Here is a 24,193-nt window from a genome sequence, read left to right on the forward strand (position 1 = left end):
CCGGGGGTCGATGGCGGGACAGGCGAGAGCGAGGTACAGTGAGGAGATTAGTGGTGGAGGAGCGGAGGGTGCGGGCTGGGCAGTAGAAGGAGAGAAGGGAGGTGAGGTAGGAGGGGGCGAGGTGATGGACAGCCTTGAAGCCCAGGATGAGGAGTTTCTGCCTGATGCGCAGATTGATCGGTAGCCATTGGAGGTTTTTGAGGAGGGGAGTAATATGTCCAGAATGTTTCTGGACAAAGATAATCTGGGCAGCAGCATGAAGTATGGATTGAAGTGGAGAGAGACACGAGGATGGGAGATCAGAGAGAAGGCTAGTGCAGTAGTCCAGACGGGATAGGATGAGAGCTTGAATCAGCAGGGTAGCGGTTTGGATGGAGAGGAAAGGGCGGATCTTGGCAATGTTGCGGAGCTGAGACCGGCAGGTTTTGGTGACGGCTTGGATGTGAGGGGTGAATGAGAGAGCGGAGTCGAGGATGACACCAAGCTTGCGGGCTTGTGAGACGGGAAGGATGGTAGTGCCGTCAACAGAGATGGGAAAGTCAGGGAGAGGACAAGGTTTGGGAGGGAAGACAAGGAGCTCAGTCTTCGACATGTTGAGCTTTAGGTGGCGGGCGGACATCCAGATGGAGATGTCCTGAAGGCAGGAGGAGATGCGAGCCTGGAGGGAGGGGGAGAGAGCAGGGGCAGAGATGTAAATCTGGGTGTCATCAGCGTAGAGATGATAGTTGAAGCCGTGGGAGCGAATGAGGTCACCAAGGGAGTGAGTGTATATTGAGAACAGAAGGGGACCAAGCACTGAACCTTGGGGAACCCCCACAGTAAGAGGATGGGAGGGGGAGGAGGAGCCTGCAAAAGAGACTGAGAAAGAACGACCGGAGAGATAAGAGGAGAACCAGGAGAGGACGGAGTCTGTGAAGCCAAGGTCAGATAACGTGTTGAGGAGAAGGGGGTAGTCCACAGTGTCAAAGGCAGCTGAGAGGTCGAGGAGGATTAGGACAGAGTATGAGTCGTTGGATTTGGCAAGCAGGAGGTCATGGGTGACCTTTGAGAGCGCAGTTTCCGTGGAATGAAGGGGACGGAAGCCAGACTGGAGGGGGTCGAGGAGAGAGTTGTTGTTGAGGAATTCTAGGCAGCGCGTGTAGACAACTCGTTCAAGGAGTTTGGAAAGGAATGGTAGGAGGGATATGGGACGATAACTAGAAGGTGAGGTGGGGTCAAGAGAGGGTTTTTTTAGGATGGGAGAGACATGGGCATGTTTGAAGGCAGAGGGGAAGGAACCAGTGGAGAGTGAGCGGTTGAAGATGGAAGTTAAGGTGGAAGTTAAGATGGAGAGCAGCCTTTGGGGCACTTGTGGAGGCCTGGGGGAGCCTTCTCTGTTGGATCTGGAGCCCCAGGCCCCAAGGCTGGGGGACCAGGGCACCTCCTTTGGCCAACCATGGGGAATGGATGGACCTGAACTCGACACCATGAGGAGAGCCCCCGAGATGGGCAGATGGGCCCCTGAGGGAGGCAGCAGGAGGTAGGTCAGATCCTCGGACAGCTTTGATTCTTCTTCTGAAACAGGACTCCCCATGTATGTCTGCACACCGGAGGTGGGTTGGGGTTAGCATTTGAGGGTGGAGACTCTGGCCTGCATCCTGGACCTGGAACCATTTGGGTAAAGGTGCAGTAAGACTAAGGGTCTGCCTCTCTGTTCATTCATTCAGTTGTATTTATTGAGTGGTTACTGTGTGCAGAGCACTGTACTGAGCAGTTGGGAGAGTACAATAGAACAATAAACAGACACATTCCCTGCCTATAATAAGCTTACAGTCTTGAGGAGGGCTGTTGCTTTGGAGTTACAGGACTGAGACCCTCAGGATCACACGTGGTGCCTGGAGCTGGGAAAATGGAAGTAAAAGGTCAGAAAGCAAGGAGGGTTAGGGCTTTGGGCTGGGGAGAGGATGGAAAGTGGAGGAAGGATGTTGATTATAAGCCCTTTGTTGTCCTACCAACTCTATTAAATTGTACTCCACCAGTGCTTAGTACAGTGCTGTGCACATGGAAAGCTCTCGATACATTGATTGATTTGATAAACTACCCCAATACTAACACCAACATCCCCCAGTGCACCCTCTGATTCCCTCATTCCCTGACCTCACTGAGGCCCCAAGAAGTTGAGGGGTTACAGCAACCCCACCCTCTAGGGGCTCAACACTTGGTGGGGAGGATATTTACGGGAAGTTGGGGGGTTTTCCTTGTGGGCACCCCCTGAGACTGTGAGCCCCTCCTAGGATAGAGACTGTGTTCAGCCTGATTATCTTCTATCTGTCCTAGCACTTATCACAACTTGGCTTGGCTCACACTAAGTGAGGAAGCAGCATGGTGTAATGGATAGAGCCCGGCCTAGGAGTCAGAGGGTCATGGTTTTAATCCTGGCTTTGCCACTTGTCTGCTGTATGACCTTGGACAGGTCATTTCACTTCTCTAGGCCTCAGTTACCGCATCTGTAAAATGGGGATTAAGACTGGGAGCCCCATGTGGGACGGGGACTGTGTCCAACCTTGTTTGCTTGTATCCACCCCAGTGTTTAGTACAGTGCTTGGTGCATAATAAGTGCTGAACAAATATCACAATTATTATTATTATTATTAACAAACACCATAATGATTATAACAATTGTTTCTCCCCCTTCCCTCAACCTAGCTCTGGTAGTCCCTGCGAGGCCAGGGGTTACCTATATTTAGTGAGTAAAGCCCTCTGGGATCTGACTCACTGCTCATCTGGGCCCATATGAGCTCAAAAACCCAGTCATGGTCATTTATAAGATCGCTGAAGGATAAGTTAAAGGATTTGGGGATTATTTCGCTTGAGCGAAAGGAGCCTTAGAGTGGGAGCTAAAGAATGGTCTTTAATTCTAGGAAGGGAAGTGAAAGAGAGGTTAACGACCCTTTTTTCCCTGGGCACTGAGAACAGAGCAGGAGAACATGGGCTTGAACTGCAGCAAGAGGGAGTAAAGTTATACATCTGGGAGAACTTCCCAATAGGAAGGATTGTCAACTGTTCAAGCAGACAATGGAGAGAAATAGTGGACGCTTCTGGAAGAGTTTAGACAGTTTTGGGGACCCTACTGGAGATCTGTCGGTCTGTTTGTCTTATGCCGTTGAGTCATCTTCGACCCAAAGTGATGCCATGGACACATCTCTCCCAGAACGCCCCACTTCCATCTGCAATGTTCTGGTAGTGTATCCATAGAATTTTCTCTGCAAAAATACAGAAGTGATTTGCCATTGCCTCCTTCTGTGTAGTAAATATGAATCTTTGCCCTTGATCCTCTCCCAAGCTGCTGCTGCCCAGGACAGGTGATGTCTATGATGTATTCAGGTGAAGCCTGCCTAGAGACAGGGGGTTGGACTGGATGATTCCTGAAGGTCATGGCTCCCTCAAGGACCCCCTCTAGGGGGGGAAGATTTTGGAAGATTGTGGCCCATTCCCTTTGTTTTGATAGGAGACCTGGCAAAGTCACTGATGAAGGGGTCTGTTTTTCGAGGACAATTTGTGGGTTCTGTTCCCTAAAAACTCAAGAACCATGGAATTTTGGAGGCTGACTCTCCAAGCCAACAAAAGTGAAATGTGGAAACCCTTAAAGTAAGCACTCGTGGGCAGGAAAAGGGCGAACATTCCAAGCATTATGTGGTTAAGAACACTAACATTCAGATTTCTCTACTGAAGAATACACATTCATCCCTAAAAATCATTATTTTTTGTTTTTTGAAAAAAATTAAAGGCATTTTCCTGGGAAATGATCCCAGCATGCCCTGAGGCTTTGCAGACTCCTGGGTGTAAATCCCATCTGGTTGTCGGTCTCTTTATAGTTCATTTATTTCCATGCCTGACTTTCCAGTCCTGGTGTTAGTGTTATCTCCAGCTTCAGATTTAATCTGGTTCTTTCTCCTATTAGGGCGTCAGTTTAGCAGGGTCTCTAATTATGCTTCTCCACATGCTGACTGCAAAATTCAGGTTCTGACCACAAATCTGCAAAAAAACCAGAAGTTTCCATTGCCATGGGACACAAAAATAGAATAATTCCATGTCTCTCTGGATGAGTGCCAAGTTGAAACTATGCAGTGTTTGACTGACAAGAGGACAGAGCCTTTACTGAAAGCACATTTTTTTTTTTCTGATGGCTCTCTCCAGCCTTGAGACAGATTCTTGTCCGTGAATGAGGAGAGTCTGGTTTGCGGGACTGGGAGCTAGCTGGCTCTTTTCGGGCCTTAGTCCTGTGGCCTTGTCCCTCGTGTTCCCACCTGCCTCATCCCCGGGACACCAGTGTCACACCACGGATTGCTCGGTGGCTGGTGAGTAGGAACTTTCTGTCAGTTGCAAACTGGGGAGACTGCGTGAGAGCAGGCCGGGCTACTGCCAGAAGGTGAATTGGCCAAGTTTGCTTTGGCTGGATTTTCACTTTGCGTGCAAAGGTGGGAGGGTGTTGAAAACCCAATAAAGATGAACCGACAGAGGTGGAACTAAGAAGAGCTGGATCAGGTCATAGTGTGACTTTTCCTGTCTCTCTCTGCCAGCTCTGAAACTTTTCAGCTTCTACTTTCATGGGGTGATGGTTCTGGGGAGAAGGATCGGAAGCAACAAATGCCTTCAGTTGGCAATTAAGTAAGAAAGAAGTGTTGGGCGGCCATTGGACTTGGGGAAGATGGGACGGGGGCTCATGAGAAACTGGCTATCCCCCCTTGACTCGTGTTTGAGATTGTCTGCAAGGGAATCCGTCAGCATTACCAGTGGTGGTCTGAATTCTGTGTTGTGACTCTCTCAGTGGTTAGCACAGCTCTTGGTGCACAGAGAAGCACGAATAAATATCACAACTATGATTATTCATTGCTAGAGAGTTTATTTCGAGATGAGAACTGCAACACCCTTAGCGTGTTCTGCTCCGCATGTTCTGTGTTGGGTCAAGTGGAGCCTGATGATGTCATGTGCGTTAACTGGGGAAGTATGCCCATGTCATGTGATCATAGAGCATCTCCTCAGGGGGACCCCAGAATCTCCCTCTCCTCGACCTTTCAGAGCCTTTGTGCTCCCCTCAGAGGCCACTGGGGTCCCTGGCATTCACCTGAGCCATGGCAGGAGCCAGGACTGGGGAAGATACAGCACCAAAAATGTAAATGATAGTCAGTCAGTCAGTCAGTCAGTCAATCGTATTTATTGAGTGCTTACTTTGTACAGAATATTGTACTAAGCACTTGGGGAAGTACAGTATAACAATAAACAGAAACATTCCCTGCCCACGAGCTTACAGGCCAGAGGGGGAGACAGACATTAACATGAAAGAAGTTGGTGCCACATTGATACCAGATCGGGAGCAGACCAGCTGAACACCAGGATGTGTGGTATAAAGCTGGATGACTGGCCACCCTATTTAGAAGTAAATTATGAAGGGTTTTTCCTCCTGCCAGTCAGCGGGAGCAGCAAGCAAAGGGACTTCCTGCCATATGAAGTGCTGACACACAGGCACTTGTTGGAGGGGCCTGGGAGGAGGGGAGTGGGGATCAAAGGTCTTCTTGATCTTTACCAAACAAGTCTATATTCTTTTCCACCCCTTCCTCACTACCCGTCTCCCTAAGAAAAGTATTTTGTAAAAAACTAGAAAACTGACTGAAAAAGAACCTCCCCTCTCCCCTGTTGGAAATGTGACTCTGGAGCATGTGTGGCGTTAGGCGGATGGAGTTCCAGCCAAACCACAAGCAGAATTTGGGAATCTTAGTGGATTTGGCAGTTCAAAGAAATCTCTTTCGGATCTGGAGCATCTCTGAACGAAGGAGAGGGTGCCGGGGTTGTTGCTGTGACTGCGGCCAAGGGTGGAGGGATTCTCGTACGCAATTGTCACTCTTGTCACCCCAAGGGAGTGCAGAAAGATCTTGTGTCCCCCACAAAGTGCTCCCCAAACTTCCCCTGCTGCTTGTGATGGCTGTGAGCACCACCCAGGCCAAGGCGGGCAGGATCAGGGGAAGGCGGGGATCATGGGGTCAGCCACTCGGCAGAAGGGAGTTCAGATTTTAATAAAAATTCTCCACTCACCCCCAGCCTGGATCCTGTCAGCCTGGGCTTGCTCTAGTTTGCAGGGATGGGACATCCAGGTCTGTTTTGCTTTTAAACTTATCTTTTTCACTTTTTTTATTTTTATGGTTTATTAAGTGCTTACTATGTGCCAGGCACTGTACTAAATGCTGGGGTAGTTACAAACTGCTCAGGTTGGACACAGTCCATGTCTCACATGGGGCTCACATTCTTATTCCTTATTTTACAGATGAGGTAACTGAGGCCCAGAGAAGTGAAGTGACTTGCCCAAGGTCACACAGCAGTCAAGTGCAGGAACTCAAATTAGAACCCAAGTCCTTCTGGCTTCTAGGCCTGTGATCTATCCATTAAGCCTTGCCACTTCATGCTGCTTCATGAGAAGGCTTCGTTTCCAAGAGTTCCTGGGTACCCCTTTGGAGTCTTGGGGACCTAGAAGGGGACTCTTTCTGGACTCTCAGTCAGGAAGATGGGGTGGCTGGCTGGGGCCACCCGAGACAATCTAAGATTGGGGCAGGCAGTTAGTTGGCTGCAGAGAAAGGGGAGAGCTAGCCTTGGCATCAGAAGGGAGAGCCTGGAGGCTCCACCAAAACCACACACCCCTTGAGGTCCTGCAACCTGGAAGATGATGTCACCGAGGGGCCCACCCTTCGGCTTGTGGCTGGCACCACCACGGGGCAGCCCCTAGCATGGATCTCGGCTCCAAGGACGTGGTGCCTGGGCACGGTTGGTCCGTTCCCCCTGCTGCGGTCTCCCAGCTGACCACAGCTGAACCTCGGGGTTTAGGATTATGTTTCTTTGTGTCCCCATCAATGAGTCAGCCTGGAGGTCATAGCTGGCCATTTACAGAATCTGAGAGGGGTGGCCCTGTGGAGGAAAGGGAACCCACTTTCCCCAGCCTCTCTTCATGGGGGACAACCATTTGTCCTACCTAGGCTCAGCAGCTGCTGTGAGCCCCCAGCTCCCTTGCCCCAATCCAGAACAAACCACTTACTAGGAGAAAGTTAATTCCAGCTGTCAGGCAGTGTCCTTTAGACAGCAAAGCCTAGTGGACAGAGCACAGGCCTGGGAGTTAGAGGAGCTTTGTGAGACTCTCTATGCCCTCAGATCAAGGTTCTTTTGTGCATGACAATCCAGACTTCTGAAAGTCCCCCTGTGTGCTCTTCAGAGCCATTAAAATGTTTCCTGCAGGCCCAAAAGAAGGGAAAATGAAAATCCACCACAATGATTTTTAATGGTATTTGTAAAGTACTTACTATGTTCCAGGCACTGTTCTAAGTGTTGGGGTAGATACAAATTAATCAGTTTGGATGCAGTCCATGTCCCACATTCATTCATTCATTCAATTATATTTATTGACCACTTACTGTGTGCAGAGCACTGTACTAAGCACTTCAAATCCATACTTCATGCTGCTGCCCGGATTGTCTTTGTCCAGAAACGCTCTGGGCATGTTACTCCCCTCCTCAAAAATCTCCAGTGGCTACCAATCAATCTGCGCATTAGGCAGAAACTCCTCACCCTTGGCTTCAAGGCTCTCCATCACCTCGCCTCCTCCTACCTCACCTCCCTTCTCTCCTTCTACTGCCAAGCCCACGCCCGCCGCTCCTCTGCCACTAATCTCCTCACCGTGTCTCGTTCTCGCCTGTCCCGCCATCGACCCCCGGCCCACGCCATCCCCCTGGCCTGGAATGCCCTCCCTCCGCACATCCTCCAAGCTAGCTCTCTTCCTCCCTTCAAGGCCCTACTGAGAGCTCACCTCCTCCAGGAGGCCTTCCCAGACTGAGCCCCCTCCTTCCTCTTCCCCTCGCCCCCCCCTCCACCCCCCGTCTTACCTCCTTCCCTTCCCCACAGCACCTGTATATATGTATATATGTTTGTACGTATTTATTACATTATTTATTCATTTTACTTGTACATATCTATTCTATTTATTTTATTTTGTTAATATGTTTGGTTTTGTTCTCTGTCTCCCCCTTCTAGACTGTGAGCCCACTGTTGGGTAGGGACTGTCTCTATATGTTGCCAACTTGTACTTCCCAAGTGCTTAGTACAGTGCTCTGCACACAGTAAGCGCTCAATAAATACGATTGATTGATTGATTCGAAAGTACAATTCGGTAACAGAGACAATCCCTACCTAACAATGGGCTCACAGTCTAGAAGTCGAGAGATAGACAACAAAACAAAACAAAGCAAGTAGACAGGCATCAAAAGCATCAATATAAATAAATAGAATTATAGATATATACACATCATTAATAAAATAAATGGAATACTCCCTGTTTTACAGATGAGGTAACTGTACCTCAGTTACCTCATCTGTAAAACAGGGATTAAGACTGTGAGCTCCCCACCCCACAACACTTGTGTATACATGTACATATTTATTATTCTATTTATTTTATTAATGTTGTGTATATATCTATAATTCTATTTATTTATATTGATGCTTTTGATGACTTACCCAAGGTCCCACAGCTGACAAGCGGTGGATCCAGGTTTAGAACCCAGGTCCTTCTGACTCTCAGGTCCGTGCTCTAACCACTAGACCATGCTGCTTCTCAGCACTGTGGGAGAGAGGGTGGTGCCTTCCTCTGACAGACTTCTAGGTTCTTCTCTCTCCCTGTGCTTACTACTCCTTCTCCTTATGGACAGGGAATGTGTCTGTTCATTGTTACGTGCATTCTCCCAAGCACTTAGAACAGTGCTCTGCACAAAGTAAATGCTTAATAAATTCATTCATTCATTCATTCAATCGTATTTACTGAGCACTTACTGTGTGCAGAGCTCAGTACTAAGCACTTGGGAAGTACAAGTTGGCAACATATAGAGACGGTCCCTACCCAACAGTGGGCTCACAGTCTAGAAGGGGGAGACAGAGAACAAAACCAAACATATTAACAAAATAAAATAAATAGAATAAATACGCACAAATAAAATAAATAAATAAATTGAGTAATAAATACATACAAACATATGTACATATGTACAGGTGCTCTGGTGAGGGGAAGGAGATGAGGCGGAGGGATGGAGAAGGGGAGGAACGGGAGAGGAAGGAGGGGCTCAGTCTGGGAAGGCCTCCTGGAGGAGGTGCGCTCTCAGTAGGGCCTTGAAGGGAGGAAGAGAGCTAGCTTGGAGGATGTGCAGAGGGAGGGCATTCCGGGCCAGGGGGATGACGTGGGCCGGGGGTTGATGGCGGGACAGGCGAGAACGAGGCACGGTGAGGAGATTAGCGGCAGAGGAGTGGAGGGTGCGGGCTGGGCTATAGAAGGAGAGAAGGGTGGTGAGGTAGGAGGGGGCGAAGAGATGGAGAGCCTTGAAGCTGAGGGTGAGGAGTTTCTGCCTGATAAGTAGGTTGATTGGTAGCCACTGGAGATTTTTGAGGAGGGGAGTAACACGCCCAGAGCGTTTCTGGACAAAGACAATCCGGGCAGCGGAGTGAAGTATGGATTGAAGAGGGGAGAGACAGGAGGATGGGAGATTGGAGAGGAGGCTGATACAGTAATCCAGACAGGATAGGATGAGAGCTTGAACGGGCAGGGTAGCGGTTTGGATGGAGAGGAAAGGGTGGATCTTGGCAATGTTGCGGAGGTGAGACTGGCAGGTTTTGGTGATGGCTTGGATGTGAGGGGTGAACGAGAGGGCGTAGTCGAGGATGACACCAAGGTTGCGGGCTTGTGAGAGGGGAAGGATGGTAGTGCTGTCAACAGTGATGGGAAAGTCAGGGAGAGGGCAGGGTTTGGGAGGGAAGACAAGGAGTTCAGTCTTGAACATGTTGAGTTTTAGGTGGCAGGCAGACATCCAGATGGAGATGTCCTGAAGGCAGGAGGAGATGCGAGCCTGGAGGGAGGGAGAGAGAGCAGGGGCAGAGATGTAGATTTGAATAAATACAATTGATTGACTGACTGACTCCTTGTTCTCGGGCTCCCGGGAGTTTTTTCAAGTGCAAATGGCCTTGGGGGGCATGGTGGTGCCTACCTTCCCGTTGTTACAGTGGACAGTCTTGTTGTCAGCTGGTCTGTCACTTGTCTGATAGGAATTCCATACCAGATGCCTTGTTGCTGATTATTTTAATTTTCAGCCCTCATCCTCCCTCTGGCATGGCTCCCAACCCCAATTTCTGTAGCTTGGGCAAGTCACGGAACTTCTCTGTGCCTCAGTTACCTCACCTGTAAAATGGGACATGGACTGTGTCCAATCTGATTAGCTTGTATCTACACTAGTGTTTAGTACAGTGCCTAACCCACAGTAAGTGCTTAATACCATGTAAAAAATAAAGTCTCCAGACAGGCTCATCTCATTCCGGGCTGGAGACTCCACCTACCGAAGCAGGTTCCTAGTGGCCCTCTCGTCCTCCCCCAACATTTTTATCATCCCATCTCACCCAGGGAGGTGAGCTCAGTGTGTTCCACCTTGTCCCCCCTCCAGCATGAAGCTTTCCTTATCTTCAACAATTAGACGAGTGACCTAAAGCTGCTCTTCCACCCTTGTCTGTGGTTGGGGAGGGGGACCCGGCTTTAAGCATCCCTCATTTCCCATCATTTCGCTAATTGCCTTTGAGAAGAAGCCAAGCCTTCACTGCTTTCAGAGAATCATTTAGAGCCTGTGACCTTTAACCTCTGAACTGTCTCCTGGGGTCCCCCTGGGGGCCCAGCAGCAGGTGGAGCCAGCTGCTTCTCCGCCTACCCTGACTGGACATCTGCATTTCATTACTGAAATGGGACCAGAAAATCCATATTGCTCTCCTGCCCCACCCCCTCTTTCTCTGTCCCCTCACTTCCTCCATTCCAGTTCCCCAACCCCTCCAGATTTGGGTGGAGACCTATCCTAGTGAGGGTTCCAAAATGGTTCCTGGGTGAAGGGTGCCCACTGGAGCCCTCTGTGAGCACCTAAAGGCCCACACAACCCCCCCACCCCCACCCCCAAGTCCTTCCCCAAAACACTCTCCCTTCTCCTTAGACTGTGAGTCCCATGAGGGACAGAGACTGTGTCTGACCTGATTCTCTTGAATCTATCCTAGTGCTTTGAACAGTGTTTGGCATATAGTATGTGCTTCAGAAATACCATAATAATAATTAGTGTTCTTTGCCTGCACTCTGGGTCCTCTGGATCTTGTCTCTTCCAGGGTCTTTGTTCCCTGGGATCTCCAGGTTGTGGTTTGGGTCAAGAGAGCACAATTGGAGGCTGTGAGGGTGGGGAGGTGGAGAGAAGGGTCTTCTGTCCTTGCTGGCAGAGGCTTCTGCACTGTGGAAACTGGAATATGAGGAAGTCCAGTGAGCCCAGCTTCTCTAGGAGGGAGGGCAGCACAGTCCTAAATACTTCGTGGCAGGTTGGAACATCTTATTCTCCCTCAGCTTCTTCCTGGCCACACTCTGAGCTGTGCCCTCTCTCCTTCCCAATTCACAGCTCCATTGTTTAGTCAAAACTGATCCTTCTGGGGGCTGGGATGGGAACATGAAAAAATCCTTTCACGAGTAACTCCCCTCCGTGGCCAGGAAGGGGGCTGAAAATAAATGATAACTGTGGTATGTGTTATGTGCTTATTATGTGTCAAGCACTATACTAAGCGCTGGGATGGATTCAAAATACTCAGGTCCCACCTGGGGCTCACAGTCTAAGTAGGAGAAGAGAACAGGTAGTGTTTAACAGATGAGGGAACTGCAGGACAGAGAAGTTAAGTGACTTGCTCAAGCTTACACAGCAGTCACAAGATGGAGCCGGGTTTAGAACCCAGGTCCTCTGACTCTCAGGCCTGGCTCTTTCCAGGAGGCCACACTGCTTCCTAAGGCCTAGTGGAAAGATACTAGGCATGAAGGGTCCAGGGGAAGAGCAGCAGAAAAACAGACCAGCGTCCAGCGTGTTGGTAAAGGGCAGTCCAACAGGAGAGATTCCAGGTACAAGGGATTCTGGATAGGTGCCTCCTGTGTGGAACCAAGACCGTGGCTCAGAGAATGATCATTTCTTTTCCACAAGGCTTAAAAAATACCATCACTAACTAATGGAATGGTTTTGAGCATAAGGTCTTAGCCAAGGCTCTACTAGCCCAGGCCAGTGACCCATCCACTCCTGACTTCTGACTCCCATATTGTCAACAAAGGCCATTTGGAATCAACCAAACCCTCAGTCAAAGGTATTTATTGCTCGCTGGAAGAAAAATGTTGTCAGTTGCTCCTCCTGATTAGCACCCCTCTAGACTGTAAACTCATTGTGGGCAGAGACTATGTCTGTTATATTGTTATAATTGTACTCTCCCAAGCACTTCATATAGTGCTCTGCACACAGTAAGAGCCCAATGAATACTAATCAATCTTACTGTGTTTAACTGGGACTAAAGGAATAAGCAGCTGATCTCCTGGGTAGCTGGAGGAGCTTGAGGGACTGGGCTGTGAAAGGCATAAGTAGATGCTGTGGCATTCTCAACCCACCAGTTGGTGGATGTTGGGCCTCTGGGTTTCCGGGCCACAAGAGCTCACTGTGAGGCATGGCGGTCCTAGTGGCTGAAGTGTTTTGTTGGGGCCATGGCTCATACCAGCAGGGCCCTTCAGGAGAACAGCAATGAGGACAATTATGTTATTTTCCTCTCCAGTTTGCCAGGCTGCTCTGAACAGGATTCTTGTCCCTTCATCTCAATTACAGCATGTGCACACTCAACTGGATGGGGAGGGGAAGAAGGAGCGGGGAGGAAGGGAAAGAGAAGAAGGGAGGAGGAAGAGGAGGGGAAGGGGGATGAGGAGAAAGGGAGGAGGAGAGGGGAGTGGGAGAGGAAGAGAAGGAGAAGGAGAAGGAGAAGGAGAAGGAGAAGGAGGAGAGGAAGGAAGGTAGAATGAGGGGAATCAGCATGGAGTAGTGGATAGAGAACGGGCCTGGGAGTCAGAAGGTCATGGGTTCTAATCCCGGCTCCTCCAGTAGTCTGCTGTGTGACTTTGGGCAAGTCATAATTGTTCTGACTATTTTGACAACTGTCTGCATGTTTTGTTTTGTTGTCTGTCTCCCCCTTCTAGACTGTGAGCCCGTTGTTGGGTAGGGACTGTCTGTATATGTTGCCGACTTGTATTTCCCAAGCACTTAGTACAGTGCTCTGCACACAGTAAGCGCTCAATAAATACGATCGAATGAATGAATGAACTTCTCTGGGCCTCAGTCACCTCATCTGTAAAATGGGGAATAAGACTGTGAGCCCCATGTGGGACAGGGACTGTGTAACCACCCCAGCATTTAGTACAGTGTCTGGCACAAAGTAAGCGCTTAACGAATACCATTATTATTAGTAGTACTATTAAAGTATAGGGAGGTTCAGAGAACTCTGCTGAAATCCCCATTGTCTCCTCCTGGAACAGTGGATGAAGCATCTGTTTGCATGATCTGGTTCTGAATTTCTTGATTTCTGCAATTTCTGGCCAGAGCATTGAGGATCTGGGCTAGCCTCTGGGCTGGAAGCTTTGGGGGGCTCAGGGTCCCTGGGAGCTGGGCTCCCTTGGCTGTTTGGTCCCAGGAGTTGCTATAGTAGTTGTAATAGCAATGATTGAATAGACCTCCCCATTACCTCTAGGCTGTAAGCTCGGTATGGGCAGGGAACATCTCTACCAACTCTGCTGTATTGGACTTTCCCAAGCAAGTAGTACAATGCTCTACACACAGTAAGTGCTCAGTAAATACCATTGTTTATCAATTGGAAAGCCCACTGAGTGAAATGCACTCTGCTAAGTGATTGGGAAAGCAACCTGCAGAAAATCTCAGCCTGTGGTTGTAAGGAAACCCAGAACGATAACAATAATAATAATAATAATGAAAACAACAATAACTGTGCTATTTGTTAGTCTTTACTATATACCAAGCACTGGGGTAAGCACTGGGGTAGATACAAGATAATCAGGTTGAACACAGTCCCTGTCCCTCATCGGGATCACAGTCTAAGTAGGAAAGAGAAAAGCTATTTCACTCCCATTTTACAGATGAGGAAACTGAAGTCTAAAGAAGTTAAATGACTCATCCAAGGTCACACAGCAGACAAGTGGTGGAGGCGGGATTAGCACCTGGAGCTCCTCCCAGCCCCATGCTCTTGTCGTTAGAGTCTGCTTGGGACAAGCCCTGCTCGAGGACTAGGGGTCACCAATTAATTAATTCATTCATTCAATCGTATTTATTGAGCGCTTACTGTGTGCAGAGCACTGTACTAAGCGCTTGGGAAGTACAAGTTGGCAACACATAGAGACAGTCCCTACCCAACAGTGGGCTCACAGTCTAGAAATCATTTCAGGGCTCCAGATCCTGCTGTCCCCTGGGAGGTGACGATATGTGGACTGGGGGCTGGTTGGCCTGATACAGTAATGAGTCAGGCCTGCAGGCTGCTGCCAGGAGGTTCCCTGCAATAAAGATCTGACAGAGCCTTTTCTTCTTTTTATTTTCCAAGGTGGGTGTTAGTTCTGTGGAGTCTTTGAGTGCCTGGTGTTGAGAGGAAACAGACCAGAATCCAGACAAGTGGCATTTAAGAGCTAAACAAGTAAATAATCCCTGCCTTATCCCTTGGCCCTGATTTGCCTTTTGATTCCTTGGCCAGTGAATAATCTGTAAACAATGCCTCAGGAGTCCAGGCTTCTACAGCACTTCTCCAGGGGACCCCTGGCACCCAACTTGCCCCAGATGTGTGGAGTTCCCCCAACAATAGTAATTGTGGAATTTGTTCATTCATTCATTCAGTTGTATTTATTGAGTGCTTACTATATACAGAGCTCTGTACTAAGCGCTTGGGAAGTACAAGTTGGCAACATATAGAGATGGTCCCTACCCAACAACGGGCTCACAGTCTAGAAGGGGGAGACTTCTAGGTAACTGAGGCCTAGAGAAGTGAAGTGACTTGTGCACAGCAGACATGTGGCAGAGCTGGGAATAGAACCCAGGTCCTTCTGACTTCCAGACCCACATTCTATCTACTAAGCCACACCGCTTTCCTGGAAACATGGGTGCTACTTCTGAGTGCTTAGGAAAGTACAATAGAACAGATTGGTAGACATTCTGCCTGCCCACATTGAGCACTATACTAAGTGCTTGGGTGAGCAAGAGATAAAAGTCTCCCAGGTTAGAGTGTAAGCTCCCTGTGGGCAGGAGAAGTGTCTTGTGCTTCAGTTATACTTTCCCAAGAGCTTAGTACAGTGGGTTGCACCTAGTGGGAGCTCAATAAATACTATTCCCTTCACCCCCACCCCATCCCTGCCCTCAAGGAGTTTAAAATCAAACCCAAAATTTATAGACGAGAGAAAAAAGAGGTTGGAAAGATGGATAGATGAATGATTTAGGGTTAAAGCACTTGAGCTCATGTAGTATTAGTATTTACTGAGTATTCCGGCCCTGTCACATTAAAAAAAATTAAATCGTGGTATTTGTTAAGCACTTACTCTGTGCCAAGCACTGTTCTAAGTGCTGGGGTAGACACAAGGTAAAAAAGTTGTCCCACGTGCGGCTCACCATCTAAATCCCCATTTTACAGATGAGGGAACGGAGGCACAGAGAAGTGAAGTGGCTTGCCCAAGGTCACACAGCAGACAAGTGGTGGAGGTGGGATTAGAACCTACATCCTCTGACTCCCAAGCCCGTGCTCTTGCCACTAAGCCACGCTGCTTCTCTATGTCTGCTGTGTGACCTTGGGCAAGTCACTTCACTTCTCTGTGCCTCAGTTACCTCATCTGTAAGATGGGGATTGAGACTGTGAACCCCACATGGGACAGGGACTGTGTCCAATCCGATTTGCTTGTATCCACCCAGCGCTTAGTAAAGTACTTGGCACATAGTAAGCATTTGACAAATACCACAGTTATTATTATTATTATTCACTTGGTGCAAGGAACTGTAGTAAGTACTTGGGAAGTACAGAATAAAGAGGTAGCATGGTCCCTACCCACAATGAGCTGACATGACAACCAACAGATCCAATCTATTCCTGATGGCTTTGAGGGCAAAATGCTAAGGGTAGATCCTCAGCAGAAGGCAACAATAATAATAATAATGATGGCATTTATTAAGCGCTTACTAGGTGCAAAGCACTGTTCTAAGCATTGGGGAGGTTACAAGGTGATCAGGTTGTCCCATGGGGGACTCACAGTTTTAATCCCCATTTTACAGATGAGGTAACTGAGGCACAGAAAAGTTAAGTGACTTCCCCAAAGTCACACAGCTGACAATTGGCAGAGCAGGGATTTGAACTCACGACCTCTGACTCCAAAGCCCATGCTCTTTCCACTGAGCCATGCTGCTTCTCAATGAATGGGAAAATATGGAACCTGTCACACTCTAGGCCAGGGCAAATGATAATAAAGGTATTCAAGTCCTTACTATGGGCCAACCACTGCACTAAGCACTGGGGTATATATGGGTATATCCTGTATATATGTATATATGTTTGTACATATTTATTACTCTATTTATTTATTTATTTTACTTGTACATATCTATTCTATTTATTTTATTTTGTTAGTATATTTGGTTTTGTTCTCTGTCTCCCCCTTTTAGACTGTGAGCCCACTGTTGGGTAGGGACTGTCTCTATATTTTGCCAACTTGTACTTCCCAAGCAGTTAGTACAGTGCTCTGCAGACAGTAAGCGCTCAATAAATACGATTGATAGATTGACTGATTGATTGGGGTAGATTCAAGATAATCAGATCGGATCAAGTCTGGGGACTGGGAGGGGCGGGCGGCTCACAGTTTATGTAGGAGGGAGAACAGGTATTTCTACCCCATTTTCCAGATGGAGAAGCCGAGGTGCAGCGACTTGACTTACTCCCTTTGTTCATCCCCCTCCTGGCCCCACAGCACTTATTTACATATCTGTAATTTGTTTATTAGTCTTGATATCTGTCTCCCCACCTCTAGAATGTAAGCTCATTGTGGGCAGGGAATGTGTCTGTTTATTGTCTTATTGTACTCCCCCAAGAGCTTAGTACAGTGCTCTGCACACAATAATTGTTTCTACAGAAATGGTCTAGGCATGTTACCCCCCTCCTGAAAAATCTCCAATGGTTGCCTATCAACCTTCACATGAAGCAAAAACTCCTCACTATTAGCTTCAAAGCTCACCATCACCTCGCCCCCTCCTACCTCACCTCCCTTCTCTCCTTCTACAGCCCAGCCCACACACTCTGCTCCTCTGCCACCGCTAACCTCTTCACTGGGCCTCCTTCTCGCCTGTCCCGCCATCGACCCCTGGCCCACGTCCTACCTCTGGCCTGGAATGCCCTCCCTCTGAACATCCACCAAACTAGCTCCTCTTCCTCCCTTCAGAGCCCTACTGAGAGCTCACCTTCTCCAGGAGGCCTTCCCAGACTGAGCTCCCCTTTTCCTCTGCTCCTCCTCCCCTCCCCATCACCCTGACTCCTTCCCTCTGCTCTACCCCCTTCCCTGCCCCACGGCACTTGTGTATATTTGTACATATTTATTATTCTATTTATTTTATTAATGATGTGCATATAACTTTAATTCTATTTATCTGTTTTGATGCTATTGATGCCTATCTACTTGTTTTGTTTTTTTTTGCCTGTCTCCCCCTTCTAGACTGTGAGCCCATTGTTGGGTAGGGATTGTCTCAATCTGCTGCCGAATTGTACTTTCCACCCACTTAGTATAGTGCTCTGAACACAGTAAGAGCTCAATAAATACGATTGAAAGAATGAATAATCGCTAGATAAATACAACTGAATAAATGAATGGATCAATGACTCGTCCAAGATCACCCATCAAGCAAGAGGCAGAGGAGGAATTAGAACCCAAGTCCTCTGGCTCCCAGGCCTGTGCTCTTCCCACTCAGCCTCACTGTTTGTCAAAATCCCCAGTTCTGCATCTGGGTGTCCAGCATCATTCATTCATTCAATGGTATTTATTGAGTGCTTATTGTATGCACAGCACTGTACTAAGTGCTTGGAAAGTACAATTCGGCAACAAATAGAGACAATCCCTACCCAACAATGGTCTCACAGTCTAGAATGGGGGTGACAGACAACAAAACAAAACAAGTGCATGGGCATCAATATAAATAGATAGAATTATACATATAGACACATCATTAATAAAATAAATGGAATAATAAATATGAGGGTCTTGGGGGAAGGGGTCAACTAGATTTCCAGCCAAGAGAGCAAATGTGTTCTTCGACATGCAGAGCCTAGAAGGCGCAGTCTGGGAAATTCATCGAGGCCCAGGGAAACGTGCATGGAGTTTTGCTCCACTCAAGTAGTGAATTTGATGCTGGGTTCCCATTTCCCCCACCATCTTCCCTGATCTTGCCTCGTGGAAGAAATAGCCCAAGACCGCGACATCTTCATCCTGAACCAGCCTACCTAGCCAGCCAGCAAACAAACAAAAAGCCAACAGACTTAAGGAAAAATTGCTAAATTGATTATCCCTTAAGCGTCTCCACATTTGGAGATGCAGCCTGCTGATGACAGGGAGGAAAGGTAAGAGGATTTCTTGAAAAGTCAGAAAGATTTGAGAGCTCTGGCCCGATCTGTCTTGGCACGAGCCGCCTTGCGTCAATGGACTTGTTTGCAATTTTAGGATGGATTTTGGGTCAATATGTTTCGTTTACTTTCTGCAGCAGGAGCTGATTAAGGGATTTCCAGGAAGGAAAAGGGGTGATTTATATTGGAGCGCTCAACCCCGGGTTGGAGGCTGAGGAATAAATAGCACAAAATAAAGTTCAGGATTCTGCCATGAAAATCCTTTGACATAATCTAGTTATCGCCAGACTTTAGTACAACTTCACTTCAAAGAGAAAGACATTTCCCCCAAGGCTGATATCTTTCATATTGGGAGTCAGATCCTCACAGGGTGTGGGGGGAGCATAGGAGAATCCCAGGGTGCTCCTGCAGATTGGCCGGACTACCGCTCTCCCCATCTTCAAAGCCCCCCAAAATACTACCTCCTCCAGGAAGCTTTCCATGGTCATTTCACAACATCCAAATCAGGCCCACCCAACTACCACCCATAGCATGTATGCATTTTATTACTTTCCTCAGCACCTACTTCTATATTTGATGATGATGGTATTTGTTAAGCACTTAGTATGTGTCAAGCACTGCTTAGGCACCTAGTACAGTGCTTTGCACATAGTAAGCACTCAAGAAATCCAATTGAATGAATGAATGCATGCTTGATTAGTGATTTGGCTGCTTCAGACTGACACATTTGGGCCGATTCCTGAAATATCCCATTCTTCCATCTTCTCCCTGAATTTGTCAATAATAATAACATAGTAATAAAGATATTTGTTAAGCACTTACTATGTGCTAAATGCAGTATTAAGCACTAGAGCAGTTACAAAATAATCAAGTTGGACATAGTCCCTGTCCCACTTGGGACTCACCGTCTAAAGGGCAGGGAGAATTGGCACAGACTGAGGAAATTGAGGCATAGAGAAGTGGAAGTGACTTCCCTAAGGTCACACAGCAGGCAAATGGTGGAGGTAGGATTAGAACAACGGTTCCCTGAACCTCAGGCCCGTGCTCCTTCCACTAGGCCACACTGCTACCCATCATCGATAACATTGATCTGATTTCTTTTTGAACTTGCCATGCTTTGAGGACAGGAGACCATGTGTGTGGCTTCTGCTGTTCTCTCCTAAGCATTCAGTACTGCAGTTTGCACTCAGTGTGGGATCATGGATTGATTAATTACCATTGATTAATTCATAAAATTGATTGATTCATTGATTGAGTATTGTAGGTGTATGACTTCATGCTGCACCACTGACACCTTGATCCCCAGTAACAAAGGTTGTAGTAGTATTAGTAGTAATAAGTAATCTTTATTGAGCTGACAGTCTCTAGACAGTAAGCTTGTTATGGGCAGGGAGCATTTCTGATAATTCTGTTGTGTTGTACTCTCTCAAGTGCCTAGTACAGTGCTCTGCACATAGTAATCACACAATAAGTACCACTGGTGGATTGAGCGCCCCCAGGATGTAATGCCATATACTGCAAGCTTGTTAAGTATAAAGAAAGAAGTGAAACGTTTCCTGCTCACGTGGAGCTTGGACTCTAACAGGAGAAAGATGTAAAAAACATGCAAAAGAGTAGGTAAAATAAATCCAGGCATGTGAATTTGAATAAACTTATATATGAGAGTATTGAGGAAGGGTATTCATAATTGTCTCTATCTGTTGCCAAATTGTACTTTCCAGGCGCTTAGTACAGTGTGCTGCACATAGTAAGCACTCAATAAATATGACTGAATGAATTGAACCTTGATTAGAGTTACTTTTTCTCCCCCTTTCACTCACTCCAGCCCCTGGTAGCTGAGAACCTGATCAGTTCAGAAATAGGCAAATGAAAAAAGAGGCTTTTACTGGACTTCTCTCCTCCACAGCATGGAAACCTGACCCCAAGCATAGTGTGTTTTAGGGAGGAGGGAGGGTGTGTGTAGCACCCCAGGAGAACCCAGAGGATCACAAGATGGAAACCCATACACTTCGTTCCTCTAACCTCATCTCAGGAAAGCAGCATGGCCTAGTGGATTGTGTCCGGCCCTGGGAGTCAGAAGGACCTGGGTTCTAATCCCAGCTCCACCACTTACTGCTGTGTGACCTTGGGCAAGTCACTTCACTTCTCTGGGCTTCAGTTACCTCATCTGTAAAATGGGGATTAAGATCATGAGTCCCATAGGGGACAGGGAATGTGTCCACCCTGATTAGCTTGTATCTACCCCAGCGCTTAGTAAAGTGCCTGGAATGGAGTAAGTGCTTAACCAATACCATTAAAAATTGATTGATTGATTGGTATGTACCAGAGAGCTTGGCACAGTAAGTGCTTAAAAATAGCACAATTACTAATAATAATATTAATTATGGTATTTGCTAAGTGCTTATTATGTGCCATGCGCTGTACTAAATGCTGGGATGGATACAAACAAATTGGGTTGGACAGAGTCCCTATCTTACACGTGGCTCACAGTCTTAATCCCCATTTTACAGATGAGGTGACTGAGGCATAGAGAAATGAAGTGACTTGTCCAAGGACACACAGCAGACGTGGTGGATGCAGGATTAGAACCCATGACCTTCTGACTCCCAGGCCCATGCTCTATCCACTACACCAGGCTGCTGCTACTACTACTACTTTATCTAGGAATAATGGGCAATGGATTTATAGCCGGCTTCCAGGATGATCTCTTTGTGGGTAGGGAATGTGTCCATTTATTCCTGTATTGTACTCTCTATCAATCAATCGTATTTATTGAGCACTTACTGTGCTCCCAAATGCTTAGTACAGTGCTTTGCATACATTAAGAGCTCAATAAATATGACTGAATGAATTACAAAGGCATGATCATGGAGGAAGCAGGACTCACTGAATGGCGATGTTGTAGATAAAACTAAGGCTATATCTGTTCCAGATGATTTGCGAAAGATACAATTTACTCAGTTGAACATGGGTTCCTGCTAATTAACCTCGCTATAACTGTGCTGTGACAAGTTCTTTAATGTGGGTTGATCCGTGAATGTAAGCTTCCTCAGCTGGCTTGTTTCTCAAGTGCACTCTAACAGTTTCTGTGTTTGATTTAAAGCTCCAGTTTAGAGCCTAAGCTTTTGCCTACCTTTAAGGGAACACTTTTTTCAAAAGATGTGTGTGTGTGAAGCCCTCGATGGCCACCAGCAGGACAAAGGGAATGCAGCTATCTTCTCAGTGCTGTAGTGGAACAGTAGGGAGGCAGGGTGGCCTAATGGAAAGAGTGCAGGACCAGAAATCAGAAAATCCAGGTTCTAATCCCGGCTCCGCCTCTTGCCTGCTGTGTGACCTTGGCCAAGTCACTTCACTTCCCTCGGCTTCAGTTTGCTCATCTGTAAAATAGGGATGAAATAACTGTTCTCCCTCCTTGTTAGACTGTGGTATGTCGATAGTGTCCAAACTGATTATCTTGTATTTTCCCCGGGGCTGGACACATGGAAAGTACTTCATAAATCCCACCATTATTGTTAGTAGTAATTACAGGTGATCCGAGGGGAAGGGTGGTCTCTGAGTTTGGAGCGGGTCACTGGTGAGGACCCACCAGGTTCAGCGCAGGGCTGAAGTGTTGTTGCAGAGTGGGGGCAAGGATTGGTGCCTCAAACCCCCAAGGAAGAGTGGGGGTGACCATGCTTTTCACACAGTACGCACTTAATAATAAATTCAATTGGCTGGTGTGAGTGGAAAAAGGAGTTTAAAAAAGGCTCTGGCCGCAGGGAGTCAGGGTGGAATACCAGATCAATATGTTTGCTTTCTTTCTCAGCTTATTCTTTCTGCTTCACTGTCTTTTATTTTTCCTTCAGAAGGAAAATTTTAAAATGTATCTAAGACCATAAGGAAGGTCATTATTAAGTTAGATCAATGGCATCCTTAGCCCAGTGTATGCATTTATTCACTTCACACAAGCAGATATCTAAATGCATAGATGCATATTAATATACATATATAATATATATAATTATTTATTGGTTATTATGGTATTTGTTAACTGCTTACTATGTGCCAAGCACTGAACAAAGCACTGGGGCAGATACAATTAGATCCCACACAGTCCCGGTCCCACGTGGGGCTCACAGTCTAGTAGGGAGAAAAAGTATCGAATCTCCATTTTACGATTGAGTTAATGGAGGCCCAGAGAAGTTAAGTGACTTGCCCAAGGTCACTCAGGCAAGCGGTGGAGCTAGGTTAAAACCAAGGTCTCCTCATTTCCAATCAAGGGCTCTTTTCTGGAGGCCATGATGTTTACTCCCCAGCTTTGCTCATCCCAAGTCCCAGGTAAGACCTGAGAGCTTCCATTCAGAACTGAAAAGATTCAGAGTGGCAGCTTTGTGGCTCAATAACTGTTTGTAGTGCATCCCAGGTGTTTCCTCTTGCCCCCTTTTGACTACCTTTTGGTAAGTGAAAAGTTGACACCTGTGATTTTAGGCATTAGCATTCCCAGATGAGGGATTTCAGGTCAGAAAGGGCACCCATGTAGTGTGGGGCTTGAGGCCATATCTGAAACAGGGTAGGGGACCCCTCTCCTGAGACTTCGTAAGAACTGGGGAACCCCCATCTGCTTGGCTTGGGAGGAAAGGAGTCCTGAAATCTGAGGGATCTGAGAGGAAGCTTAGGAAGCTTCAGATTCAGACACTAAGAATTTGAGTCTCCAAGGTGATGGAGAACTGTCCTAGCTTAGATACCTGTCACGTTTCCTAGAGTGAGAGATTTGCCAAGTATGACCTCTACCTGTGATTTGTGAAACATGATTTATCCAAATTTCCCCCACTTTAGAGCTATTCAATTTACTCTAATGGTCCTTATCTGAGAGTTATGTCTGTTCATGGCAGACAAAACCCGTAAGTCACCAGCTTAGTGTAAACTAATTGTTATTTTTAGCCCTGGGGGACCTCAGAACTCCAGAGAGAGGCCTCTGGATTTTGCCAATCTCAGCTGAAATGGATGGCTGCCGTACAAGTTGGGAATGTTAGAAAGCAAGAAGTGATCATTAAATTTTTATTTAAGAAGTTGAGTCACCCTACAGTGGTTCCAGAGACGTCTGAGGGACCTGATGTTCGTCAGCAGTGACTCCAGGGATGGGTCTCATCCAAGAGAGCCAACTGGGCCACATGATCTCCAGGAGGGAGTGGGGGCCTGGCTCCCAGAGTTGTCTCCCTCAGCTGGACAAATGGGCCCTTAATGCCATGCTGGGGAAAAGTGGACTGGAGGTGCAAGAGAAACCACTGGGCTAATTCTTGGGGAGGGAGGTGGAGAGAGTAGTTCGCCCTTGTGGAAGGTGGAGGCGGCCTGGAGACTGACAGGCTGCTCCAGAAAAACCTGGAACTAATGACCAAGGGAGAGGAAAGGAAGCAGGCGGCGTTTCCACTGCTGCGTAGTGAAGACTGGAAGCAGATGAAATAGGCTGCAGAGTCCCCCAGCCAGGGGTCAGTCTGGTGGAGGTGTGTGGGAAGCAGTTGAGAGTTAGGGTCTGGAAGTGATCCTCACCATCATCACTGTCATCATCATCAACATTGTCACCATCATGGTTGTTATGATCATCATCATTGTTGCTGTCAGCATCACTGTCATCATTATCATCATCATCACCACCATCATCATCGTCTTCATTAATATCATCATTATCATCATCCATCAGGTC

Source organism: Tachyglossus aculeatus, chromosome 22 (assembly GCF_015852505.1).
Source record: "Tachyglossus aculeatus isolate mTacAcu1 chromosome 22, mTacAcu1.pri, whole genome shotgun sequence".
Classification (NCBI taxonomy): Eukaryota; Metazoa; Chordata; class Mammalia; order Monotremata; family Tachyglossidae; genus Tachyglossus; species Tachyglossus aculeatus.